This window comes from Lemur catta, chromosome 8 (genome assembly GCF_020740605.2).
Source record: "Lemur catta isolate mLemCat1 chromosome 8, mLemCat1.pri, whole genome shotgun sequence".
In the NCBI taxonomy this organism is placed as follows: domain Eukaryota; kingdom Metazoa; phylum Chordata; class Mammalia; order Primates; family Lemuridae; genus Lemur; species Lemur catta.
Genome location: NC_059135.1, coordinates 10,809,478 through 10,822,486, shown reverse-complemented (window position 1 = coordinate 10,822,486; position 13,009 = coordinate 10,809,478). Strand labels below are relative to the sequence as shown.

The following is a 13,009-nucleotide window of genomic DNA, read 5'->3' as shown; positions in this document are numbered from 1 at the left end:
CTTTACATGCATTTTCAGCCTTACTTCCTCTTTTAGCAAACTGATTAGAAGTAGTACCAAAGTTGTCATAATTTTCCATTTTATCTTCTCTACATTTAAATGTGCTCATTGTGTTTTATTTTTGTTTTTAGAGCTTTACAGCACTGTACAGATTTTTTATTGTATAATTTAGATCTTCTGATAAAAGTATAATTTATAGCCTCAATTTTAAAAAAGGTCAGGGGCCATCACTCCTCACCGCTACTATTAATAAAATCAGAATGAGGGAAATGCTCTCACATATGGATGAAGGATTTAAGTTAGCTATAAAGGAATTTCCTCACCATAAAAGCTGTTATCCACTAGAAAAAGCAACCTCAAAATTGTGGGATTTCCTCTTGCGCTGTATGGGTTTAGCAGGAATATGCCTGAAGGTCTTTACTTGTAAAATATCAAAATAAAAGCTTTTTATAGAAGAGCAGTTTCAAGATATTAGTCTTTCCTCCCAAACATTTTGTACAAGGAATAAATGTAGAAGAAAGCAAATGTATTAAATACTTTTCTAACAGACTTTTCAAACAAAATTTTAGAAATGAAGATTAGTATTAATATATACGCATTATCAGTTTTACATAATAGCCTTCAAAAGAAACACTAGCAGTGAAAATTGCTAACATCCAATGCTGCAACTTAAGCTAGGGTTCATGACCCGTGCCCCCTCTGCCCCTCACTCCCATATGCGTGACCCAAAACACACTGGTGGCCACATTTGTGGCCAGCCCCAGTCTTTTCCAGGGCCTCCCAGAGATACCACATACTCCCAACAACCTTTTCCCAGTTGTTACCTGTTCCACATCTTGACTTTCACATAAGATAACTCTCCCAAGCAGATACACATCAACTCTTACTTCCTTCTCTTTTATATCCTGCCCTATTACATCATAAAAATCTGACTTTACATCATTTGTGAGTCACAAGTTAACCTTAACCATGACCAATAAATCCGTAAGGTATGCCAATGACGTATTTACATCCAGGCAAAAGGGAGAGTTCTGATTTTTATAGGGAAATTGGATGTACAAATCAGTGTTGTCAATCCCTCAAGTCCATAAAAGGGCCCAGAAATCCTTGTTATTTCTCCCAGAGGGTCTCATCTGTCCCCTAGAGAAGCAAGTCCTTTATAGCCTTCTCACTCCAACAGTCCTCAAGAAAGAAAGTTGAATTTTTGTCTGTTTTCTTCACAGTTATAATTCAAGAACTTAGGAATACGCCTGGTACTCAGTAGAAACTCACTAACTCCTTGTTGTACTACTTAACTAGAACATTCCCTCATGTCTGGTCTATAAACATCTCAGTATTCAGCAATTCTCCACCACTATCTTCATGACCAGTTATTATTTCTTCCAAATCCCTGATTCAGCAATTACTACAGCCTAATTATGCAATGAATGGAAAAATTTAAGACAATATTCAGTGCCCACCAAGTGTCAGGCAGTGCTAATATGGTTAAGAAAAACTCTCTGTCTCCCTAAACAGAATATGATTCTGATCTACAGATAAATGAGGTGCTGGTATATTTCCCACACTGTACTTTAAAAACCATATGGTCCAACATTCATTCATTCAGCATCTAGATACAACAAACACTAAGCATGCAAACCTAGTCAGCCAAGCTGGCAGAGAGAGATACAGCCTAGTTCAATACCAGAACTATTGGAAAACATTTTCAAGTTTTAGAAAGTAGCATACACATCAAATGACTGTGAAGAGCCAATAAAACTGAAGTCCTATTTAAAATAAAACAGAACATTTATGTTACAAACCTTGGGGAGCTGAGGGTTTCATAGTCAAAGGTGACAAATCTTTTGCTACATGTAAAATTGTTTGGAACCTAAGTTTTTGCTCAATACTTGAAATGTCAAACGATATTTAAAAAGCATTGCTATAACAGCTGACAAACTAGCTTAGAACACACATTCTATTACTTTGGCCATCACACGACTCCAGTCTCACTTGAGTATAGAAACGAAAAATAGAAATGAAAAATCAGGGAATGCAGGTGAAAATTCTTAAATCTTAGTAACTAGATTCAATTTCCCAGACCAAGGTAACATTTGAGCAGAGTAGCTAACAAGTGCCACACTGGCAAAATGGACTCATTTAAATTTAATCCCTTTTCCCAGACCTTACCTATATTTTAGTAGAGAGGCTAATTAGCAACAATATACCCAAGAGGAAGAAAAAGAAGGAGCAAAGGGACATATAGAGGAAGCTCTATGAATCACCAACTTAATAACTGGCCTCTTTTTAAAAATAGAGGTAGCTATGACATAATACTTATTTTTCAAATCATTTTCTCATTGCTTTTGATATCTGAAACCTCAGTGAAAATGCTCTGCTATGACCTAGATCAGTAAGCTACAATTAACATCAGAAGAACTATATTAGTAGAATAAAAGTTGATGAGCTACTGTTGGAAGCAGAGAAATAAATCTTGTCAAAACAAAGCAAAGTTTCTGTCAATCTTCAAAAGAATGGTTTGAGGGAACAGACGAAGTATCCAAGATGTTAAGATAGACTGAGATTGCAGACATACGAATGATGCAGTTGTAATTAATTTTATCCAAGTTTTCAGATCCAGTCATACCAGATTACAAGGACTCTTGTAATTTTTTTGAATATTTACAATACATGATATTGTTAAATCTGAATTTTTAAAATATTTAACAAATGAAATGGTTAGAAGTAGTCAAAATATAGCCACATTATTGTTTTTGTTTGGGACTTTTCCAAAGCCATCTCCTCTCCCTTAATTCAAGGCTCTTTCTTCCCTGAACTGTTGATAAACATGTTTCCAATTTGACAAATTTTGGTGAGCACCAACTTGAATAACGGAGTCATGAAATGAATAGTAAGTCTACTCTCGAATAGCTCATGACTTTTAGTAGGAAACAGTACTATAAAACCAGTAACTGGAGCAAGGACAGGTGTTGTTATCATGATCCTTTATGAAGGGGTAAACTTTTTGAACAAAAGAGAGACCAGGTGCTAGGAACACTTGAACTCAGCTAATAAAATATTTCAGATGTTTTCTTTGGTCATTTAAATGTACTGATTTTACGTTGCAAATGAAATTTCACTTATTTCTGCTAGAAATCCATTCAGAACTTTTCAGAGCTAAGAGCTGTTCCTACATACCTTTTGTCATTATTTTTAAAAAAATAATATTGCCCATGCCGCACACAAACACACACACACACACACACACACACACACACACACACACACACAAAAGGCTGAAGATTCCTTATCTGGTGAGTAACAGTAAATCCTATCAGTAGGAGAAAGCAGTGGAATGGGGCTCTATTCTTAGAGAAGAGACATTAATTAAAAATCCACCTGAAAGGAGCCAGTGAATTAGATCGAATTGGGTGGCATGGGGTTTTGTTGTATACTTGATAATGCAAAGACACTTTCCATGAGTCCATCTAACTAACACAGCCTCGTGTGAAGCAGGCTTTGAAGACACAATAACATTCCTCCAGCGAGTTTCAAGCTAGAGGCTAAAAGCACCAGCCATTCATTTTTCCTTCTTGAGACACATTCTTCGCTCAGTTCAAAGGCCTGAGAAACAACAAGCCTGCACACTTTCTGAAGGTCGTCCCTTGTAGGGACTTGAGAGGGACCAAAGGCTTAGGCTGCAAAATATTTTTTAAAGACTGGGTTTTAGGAATGTAACCTTTTTTATTGGACTGTAGTTTCCACCCCCTAACCTTCCTCCTCCCCTACACACACATGGCAAAAGGAAAAGTTTTAATTATACTCTCAATGACTTCCAGGGTACCCTATTAGTAGAAGTAAAACATTTTCTGAAATGAATTCATTATCCATTCTTTTAAAAACGTAATATTAATATTCCTTAATCTAACCAAAGGGAAAAGGATCCACTCTGAAAGGAAGTTATTGTTTAGCTGTGGTTCAAAGAGTGTGCTGGAATTGGGAAGGGGGGCAGAGGGGCACCGGAGGGGGAAGTCAGGGGGATGGAGCTGCCAAGAGCTCAATGTAAATACCACGCATACAACTTCAGGGCTCTCCCGCCCTCCCAGCACCATGACATGTCTGATACAGCGTCCCATTTGGGTGTGCGCTATAACCTCAGGAATATTTAAGGCATTTGAGATTCTGGTAAAAGAAAACCGAAAATACCATAGAAAGGAGAGCTGGGTAAAGAGTAAACAAAAGTACGGCCTTTACCTTGAGAGGGATGTGGCAAATCGTGTGCATTTGGTTTCTAATAATCAAAAACTCTGCATTACCCAAATCAAGATTTGTGTTCAGGTGGGAAAAGCCCCTTCGAACCATTCCACAGTCTTTGACTCCCTCTCAGCCCTTGCTGTCCACCTCTCCCCACAAAAAGTCTAGTTCTCTGAGCCACTTCCCATCTGGCCCAGCTTGTTGTGTTAGCGGGGACAGCCAGCCAGTCCCCTTCAGCGAAGGGTAAACGTCATCGCTGAAGGGACAGTGGGAAAGTGACCTCCGGCTCTGAGTTCCTTTCCTTTCCACCGCAGATCCTACAGGAGCCACCTGAGGACTGTCAGCAAGTGTAACCCTCTAGCCTAGCTCATAGCAGGTGTCCGGGACAAACATTATAAACATTTTCACAAACAACCAGTAGCACTAAAAATAGACAACAGCCTCTGCTACTAGAAACCTCAGTAGTCATTGTTTATGTTTTTCTCAGAAGTAAACCTTCATTCAGCCTTCACTTATCCAATAAGAGGAATTCTCAAGAGGGAAATCTAACAAAAGATGCCATCTCAAGACCTGAATCTATACTGGCCCACAGAACATGGGATAGAAAAATATTTGTTTCCCCTTCACAAACCTGAATGATAGAATTACATTATTTACTTTTTTCTCAAATCGTTTCCTGCCCCTACATTTAAGTGGTGCCCATTATTCTACCGCATAACACTTCTTCCTCATACTACATTTTGCCCTCTATAAAGTGCCACAAGGACAGGGACACACCTGTCTCAGTCTCCACTGCCTTGCTCACAGTATAAGTTCAATAAAGATTTATATAAGGAAATATAAGCGTTCATATTTTTCACAGAAAAAGATGGAAAAATGATACTATCCTATTATGAAGGAAATTGCTGATACTTCATCCAAAGCAAACTGCTCATTAGAACATCTAAGAATAATTTTATTCTAAATGTTCAACATTCAACTGATAAATGTTTGTTAATGATGACAAAAATAACTACATTTGTAAATGCATTTATATACAGTTGTAAATAAGAAAAAAATGGTTTCTCCCATGAAGAAGTAGTAACTATATTTTACCCCCTGAAACCGGGTGTTACTGTGTGACTTGCTTTGGGCAATGGGATAGGGGCAAAGCAGAGGCTTGAAAGCATAGGCTTGAAAAGTATTTATGCATCCATTGCTTCCCCCTCTTGCTGCTGGGAACCCATCCAATACCATGTGAAGCCTGGGTTAGCCTGCTGGGGACACATGGCCTAGTCAATAGCAAGTACCAACTAACAGCCAGAATCATCCATCAGACATTTTTAGGAAGGGCATCCTAGATAGTCAGCCCTCAGCCAACCCTCCGGTTGACTGAACAGCATGAGTTTAGTTTACTCAGGTAAGACAAGCAGAAGAACGACCAACTAAACCCAGTCCAAATCACTAACATGCAGAATTATGATCTGATAAATGATGTTTTAAAACACTTAGTTTGTGGGTGGTTTGTTATACATCAAAAGCTAAATGACATGTATTTCTAAGAAACTAGATAGCTTCATATATAAAACTCTTTAATGGGTTTTTTAAAAGTTCCTTCCTGTTGATGAATTTCATTCCTCCTTACTCTAGATAATCTAGAAGTAAACCAATACTGTTGCTATTAGCATACCTTTATTGGCAAGTCACCAAAAATGATCAAACACTGATAATTCTGATTCAAATATTATCTGTTATCATAATCTTGAAAGTTTCTATTTTGTAACAAAAGCTACCCCAACCTAATCATACTTTTCCTGGACCACAATCAGCAAGAACAGCAGGTCATCAGTCCTAAACATTTTTGACCATTGGAGAAGTTCCTCCTTGGTTCAAAGTAGAAATTATCTCAGCAATACACATTCTCCTTAGAAGGCAGGATAGATTCTCTAAATTCCACTCCTGTCCAGTGTTAGTAACTCTGCAGAAAATAAGTGAGAGAAGACCACTAGTGTAAAATATTTGTTTAACTATTTGTATGTAATTTTATGTCTAAATTTAACTACTCCCAAAACTTGAAATGGTAAAAAGATCACTCCAATAAAAAGCATTGATTCTTTTAAGCTCTCAAAAATATGAGACATTGGTGTCCAGAAAGTATTCAAAAGGATCCTTAACCTTTATACTTAATCCTACTACACTATATTAAGAACTAGTTATTCATTCAGTCTGGGGTGGAGGGAGCCAATGCCTGAGTACTACCATGAAAGTGAACAGGAAAAGAAAATAAAGTGATAAAGATTTAAAATGGTAATGTTTGAAAACTTAGATACCTTTCTCTTCTTAATTTGCATAAACACTTCAAGCTTGGAAAAGTAGATCTTTGCTTAACCAATGCTTTTCCCCTTTCACTGGGTTGTACTATGTTAATCACTAGCAATTTTTTGAACCTGAGGATTCAAAAGAGCCATGGAAATTTAGGAGCAGTCCATCTCTGAAAGACAAACAAAAAACCAGCAGTGATGGTGGCCTAAGAGAAGCTGGGGATGAGGGAGGGAGGGAGCCTTATTTTTCACTCTGAATCTTTTTTTTTTTTAAGCCACTTGAAATTTTTAGCATGTGCAGGTATTGCCCATACAAAACATACACAGGAAAAAAAAAAGTGTGAATAGATCCAGCAAGCTATTATTAAACTTGGTGGTCTAAACAAATATGACCACACATCCCCAAAACAGAGAGAGCAAGAGAGCAAGTGTGCTTAAGAAAGGGCAACAGCAAATTCTCACAGGAGACTATAGTTCTAGCCAGAAGCAAGCATAGGAACCAGAGTTCAAAGGGTTAGAGCCTTTCCCTACTAAAAATAAAAACCACCCACCAAAAGGGGGAAAGAAGTCTTTAGATTATAAAATTGAGATAGCAAGAAAAGACTTTAAAACTTCTTTTATAGCCTCTCCTCTCACCCCATGTTCCCTACCACTGACCAGTCCATACCAAGTTGACATTCAACCATTGTTCATTTAATACGTGGACCCCACTTCTGGGTTGCTTCACTTGAACTAGAGATCCAAAGCAAAGATATCTTCTTCTTGCATCTTGGTAGCATTAATATTATGTTTGTAAGCTTAATATCCAAAAATGGGCCATTCTTCTAAATGAGTTTCAACAGTCTTATCAACTATTTAGTATGCTGGTGTTATCAAGCTAGAAGCTATGGTTAGAATGATTAAGAAAAATACAATACCTCAAGGTAGACGAGCACTTTTGCCCTTTAAGTTTATGAAAAATGCCAACTTTCATAGATTACATGTTAAGACTTTCCCCCCCAGAAAAGTTGTAGCCTAAGAAATTTGGAAACTACTTCAGTGATCTCTTCTTACTCCCATTTTTTTCTTCATTTCCATAATCTTCCTTCATCATCTTTCAATAAAAGGTGTACTATTTGGAACATAATAGGTACTCAATGGTGTTTACTGAAGAAAAGGAAGGAGAGAGGAAAACAAGAAAAAGTGGTTTGGGGCCTGTTTGGTCAAGGACAGATAATTTACATTGGGGCTGGGAGACGGGCAGCTTCTAATACTGCACTGGAGACACCAAAGATCTTCTCACCTTCTGGTTGTTCCCACAACCCTAAAACCCAAGGGTAAGTAGCATTACTTATTCATGTCCACAGAGCCCTCCAAACAATTTTAAAATGAACAGGGAAGGGTGATCATTGGGGAAGATCAGATGAATGATAATTGACTATACAGTAACTATTGAATATTCTAGTGGACTTCAACTAATTGCAATGTTTTTATAAACGTCCTTTTTTTAAAAATTGTGCCTATCTCATTTAGATCATATCTTTCCCAAAAGTAAAAATCATTATTTTTCTGTGAAAAATATAATTTGTTTGCTATACTACATATATATGGGAAAAAAGATAATGCCTCTTTCATCACTCCAACGATTATAAAAAAACTTCTCAAGATTAAGTGATACTGTTCAGCAACATGACCTAAATATGTCAAAGACGATCAGAGAACCCATATCAAAGTATTCTTTGGTCAACAACAGAAAAAAAGGAGTGGGGAGAATGCATAAGTGTACATAGTTTTTAAAAAAAACATGAAATGGTAAAAGGAAAACAATGGATACAACACAACTCAGCTAACTCAATAAAACATTCAGGATACTGTAAAAAAACCACAAATCTCCTCTCTGCTTTAAGATAGATACAACTAAACTTGTAGTCTGACCCTCACATTCTGCCCTACTGCCACCGTGAATGAAAATACAGAAAAGGGGTTGAAAAAGAAAAGCAGCCCTTTCAACATAAACACATCATTTTTAAAAGCTCTATTATTCAAAGATCACTGACTCATTGAAGAAGCACAAATAACATTTACCCAACCAAATTTATTTTAACAAATAAATTATAGCAGAGCCTACAGCAAGAATATTATTAAAATGGAAAATGTTCCTTTTACCATAGATGACAGTACCTTATACTTATCTAATCCATCTTTCCCCATTTTCTATGAATTAAGAATGGGAGAGATACTACCATTTCCATAATGTAAGACACTAATAGAAGCAAACAGATGAATCTAGCTCATGATTTTAAAAAGCTTTATAACAACTTTTAGTAACTAGTTCACACTAGTTTGAAATTAATATATTATTATTATACCATATTAACATTAAAATGTAATTGTTAAGTTAAAATTCAATGTGATTACACCTTGTGTACATGTTTCAATAATATTTTAAAAAGAGCTTTTAAAGTCTGCCACATAGCTATCCACTCGTAAGGTAATAAAGTAATAAATCAATTACATAAGTATAAAGGTGACAGAGTATCTATCACTTTAAATGCAAAAAAAAAAGTATTGGTATGGAAAAAAGTTACTTTAGTGTGAAACTGACTTCAAACTGAATTCACAAGAAGCTATTTTCCTTCAATATAATTTCCAGTAACTCAGTAACATAAGGAAATAATTGAGGAAATGGCTTTCTTTAAAACAAAACAAAACCTTAGAATTGTGAAGTGTTCCATTACGATAAATTACCAACCCATCAAAATAAAAGGAACCATTTATATACTATTCAGCTAAGAAATATATCTGATTATAGCACAAGGATTAGAAAAGAAAGTCAGTGGAGTTCTGAATGAGTCAATAGACTCTTCTAATGATTTATGAAATCCACATAGAGGTGCAAAAAAGGTCGGAGCTTCTGAATATACTGGCAACTCAACAGACAAGATAACACTGGGTCAATAAAGCACTGGTACAGCTCAACTAACTAATCAAAAATCCTAAAGCACAAAAAGGCTGGACCATAATAATTCTACCAGCAAGAGAAGCGTTAAGTTGTTTCACACACCTAACAGAAAAATAAAACTAAACAAAAAATTGTGGAAGACTTCCTACAGTCCCCAATTGGCTTCTCTGATTTTCTTTCCATTCACTTAAGTGGATATCTCAGTGGAGAATGCTTATGGTACAAATGAGATACGTTATCCATAAACAGACCACCCACAAGAAGAGGGGATTTCCAACAAAATAGAATAATGTCACAGACATGCAGTAGTTAAAGCTTAACCTATACCATAGGATAGGGCAGGATGTTTCTGATGGTTGACCTTAGGATGCAAGATGACTTGCATTCCCACACACATTTTATTTTTGTTTTATTTTTATTTCTTTTTGAGACAGGGTCTTTGCTCTGTCGCCCAGAGTAGAGTGCAGTGGCATCATCATAGCTCACAGCAACCTCCAACTCCTGGGCTCCTGTGCTCCTCCAGCCTCACCCTCCAGAGTAGCTGGGATTACAGGCGAGCACCACCATGACCAAATAATTTTTCTATTTTTTGTAGAACTGGGGTCGTCCACCTGCTCAGGCTGGTCTCGAACTCCTAAGCTCAAGCAATGTTCCTACCTCAGCCTCCCAGAATGTTAGTTAGGATTACAGGCCTGAGCCACAGCATCTGGCCACATTTTATTTGTGAAAGGAAGTGGGGGGAGGAAGAGGAACCTAATTCAGCCTGGAGATGTTACCAGAAACTTAAGACTGTTGCAGTCATGAGAGTTTGTCCTAAGGTCTGTCATACCCTAAAAATGGCCCTCTAAACAAGAAAGTTTAAAATCAGGCCTGAATCAATTGGAATGTTTTCCATCCAGGTCCCGGTCTGGCCATAAAGAATGTCTGATTTGAAAGCAAGAACTGGACAGAACAGAACATTCTAATGTTTTATTATGATTTTGTCAACAGTTCCTTCAGAAAGAATCTTCATTACAACTGACCCATTAAAGAATATCAGTCATTTTCTCCAAAACATTCCTATGTTTAGAGCTGCAAAAGAGGTTAGAATAATTTAGAACAAAATCCTCAAGTTACTGATGAGGAAATAGGTCCAGAGAAATTAAGTGACTTGCCCAAGGTCACCCAGCTGGCAAAGGGCACAGGCTGTGTTAGAGCCTAAGATCTCTGGCTCCAGGAGCTGTTTTTTCCATTGCATCATTCACGATAGCACAAAGATATTTTCCAGGAATTTTGATAAACCAAAAAAAAAAAAGTGCATGCCCTTTTAGATCTCAAGTCCCTTCCTCTAAGGTAATACTGAAGATAGTATTTATTTAGGGGGCACAGGGATAAATGACTATAATATGTGGAATTTTTTATGGATTTATTTTTTAACATAAAAAGCTGCCTAAACAATGGCAGAAATTAAGCAGATTATTAGATGCTCAAAGTTTTCTGGAACAACAAGGAAACCCCCTTCCCCTGCTTCTTTTTTGGTACAGTTTCACCTAGGATGTTTTAATCTGCACCACTGGAAAAGCCCTGCCTTTGAGGCTTATGCTTCAGTGATGCAAGAGGGATCCTGGCTGGTGAGAGAGAAATGCTTATTTGGGAGAGAGGGAGGAAGAGAAAATATTTCCATACTCCTCTTTCTTATTTTCTCTTATTTTAGAAAGGACAAATCTGAGCACATTTTCCAACCCATGTAGTAATACAGCTCACATAATTTTGGTTATGGGAAGGTGCACAACACAAATCTAGCAAGCTTTCAAAATCCGTTCGCCCAGCCTGACCCGATGGGCAGTCACTTGAGCTGTCAATGCTCAAGGAAAAAAAAAAATCTGTGTTTGAGAACACAGCAGCATTTCTTCCAAACCTCGGTAAGGAACATAAGGCACACACTACCCAAGCCCTCCTGGTGAATCTCTAGATCATCAGGATTTGCAAGCTGGAGCCCACGTTTTCCTTTCACTCTGAGCTCCCTCACAGTGTAGGAGGATCAGTGTTCCTTGACCTGATGTAGCTCAGGTGCTTTGCAAACTGCAGGTGCTCAGTAAAGTGTAGAGAGCCTAAGGCACCTTCAAACCCAATGACCCCACGACAATGCCAGCCACACACAGCACCCTTGTCTTCTCCCTCCCATTAGTAAAAGGGGTAAATGTAAGAATCTCGAGCCAACCCCATCCATCCGGCAACCACGTGCGGTCGCTTCCCTCCTGCTCCCGGATTTGGAGACAGGAAGGAGGAACGTGGCCTCGTAGTAAACCGTAGTAAAGAGAGGACTGAAACAAAATGGGGCACGTCACATGGTCACAGCCTGGATTTTTCTCAATTAAAAATGAGAGGAAGTGTGTGTTTCCGGCCCCTGTCAGTGGGCCGGTTGGACTTTTTCATTCTTAATTCTGGTCTAGATACGCGAGCGTGGCCGAGTGCACCACACGCTCTGTCCGGGGGACGCGGTGCGGAGGGGGTACTTGGCTCGGTGCTGAGGGCTGCAGACCGACAGAGGTGGGAGGCAGCGGCCGAAGGACGCCCGGACCGTCACCGCCTGGGGACCCGCGACCCAGGGCTCCGCGCCGAGGCCCCGCCCCGCGCCCGCCGCAACTGGGCGGTGACTCGCGCTGATTGGCTCTGGCGGGGGCCAATCAGCGCCCGCCCGCCCAGGGCCAGTAGCCGCAACGAGGTGCCCGAGGGGCGGGGGCTCGCCCGCCACCGCCGACCACGCGGCCCGGGAAGGGGCCCGGCTGCCCCGGACGACCCGGGGCCAGCGGGGGCGGGAGACCCGAGGGCGGCCTCGCTGCAGATCCCCCCACCCCCCAGCAACAGGGACTTGCAGGAAGGAGGGGGAGCCGACTGCCAAATAAAGAGGCAGGAATGCAGGAAGCGGAGGTGACCCGGAAAAGGGAAAGTGCCAGGGCCGAGAGGATTTGCGCCATCCAGAAAGGCCACACAGCAAGGGAAGGGAAGGACGGAGGGAGGGGAAGGTAGTCGTGGAGGTACGGTATCCCTGAAATCGCAAAAAAAAGAAATAGAATGAAAGAAAGAGAAATGACCGGATTCTTTCTTTTCTTTTCTTTTCTTTTTTAAAGGGAGAAGGGCATAACAAAGAATGACAAAAAGCAAAAACTGAACCCAAAAGGGATGACTCGGGTCTTGAGGAAGCCGGCTCTTTCTCCCCAGCTGCCGCTTTAAAACTAAAAGACAAACTGATTCCGGGTAAAGGTAGCGGGCTGCCCTGAGCCAGTCTGAGACGCCCCTTTTTGCCTTCCTTCTTGGGGTCTCAATTCTTCTCTGTGCAGAGAGGAGGCCACAAGCACTGCGAAATTCTGAAGAGGAGCCAAAAAAGGCCAACGTCAGGAACAAACAAAGGGAGTGGGAGAGGGTAGTGCTGGAAAACTATTAATAGCAGGTCAGAACTAAGGTCGAGGAGACACAGATTGACAAGAGAAAGGAGAAACAGAAAAGGTGCTGGACTGGATGTTAAGCAGAAGGGCATCCAACAAGTCCTGGCTCC

General features: G+C 39.6%; 1 protein-coding gene across 2 annotated transcripts in view; it reads right to left on the bottom strand.

Annotated features, from left to right (window-relative positions):
* The window catches only part of IRS1 (insulin receptor substrate 1), a 56,892-nt gene that overhangs the window by 37,057 nt on the left and 6,826 nt on the right, over positions 1-13,009 (bottom strand). Inside the window, exon 2 of one of the 2 annotated variants that reach the window (XM_045559050.1) lies at positions 12,577-12,821. The exons of the other annotated variant lie outside the window; for it this stretch is intronic. The gene's annotated coding sequence lies outside the window, so the exon portion shown is untranslated. Of the gene's footprint in view, positions 1-12,576; positions 12,822-13,009 lie in introns of those variants that run through there. 2 annotated transcript variants of the gene reach the window in all.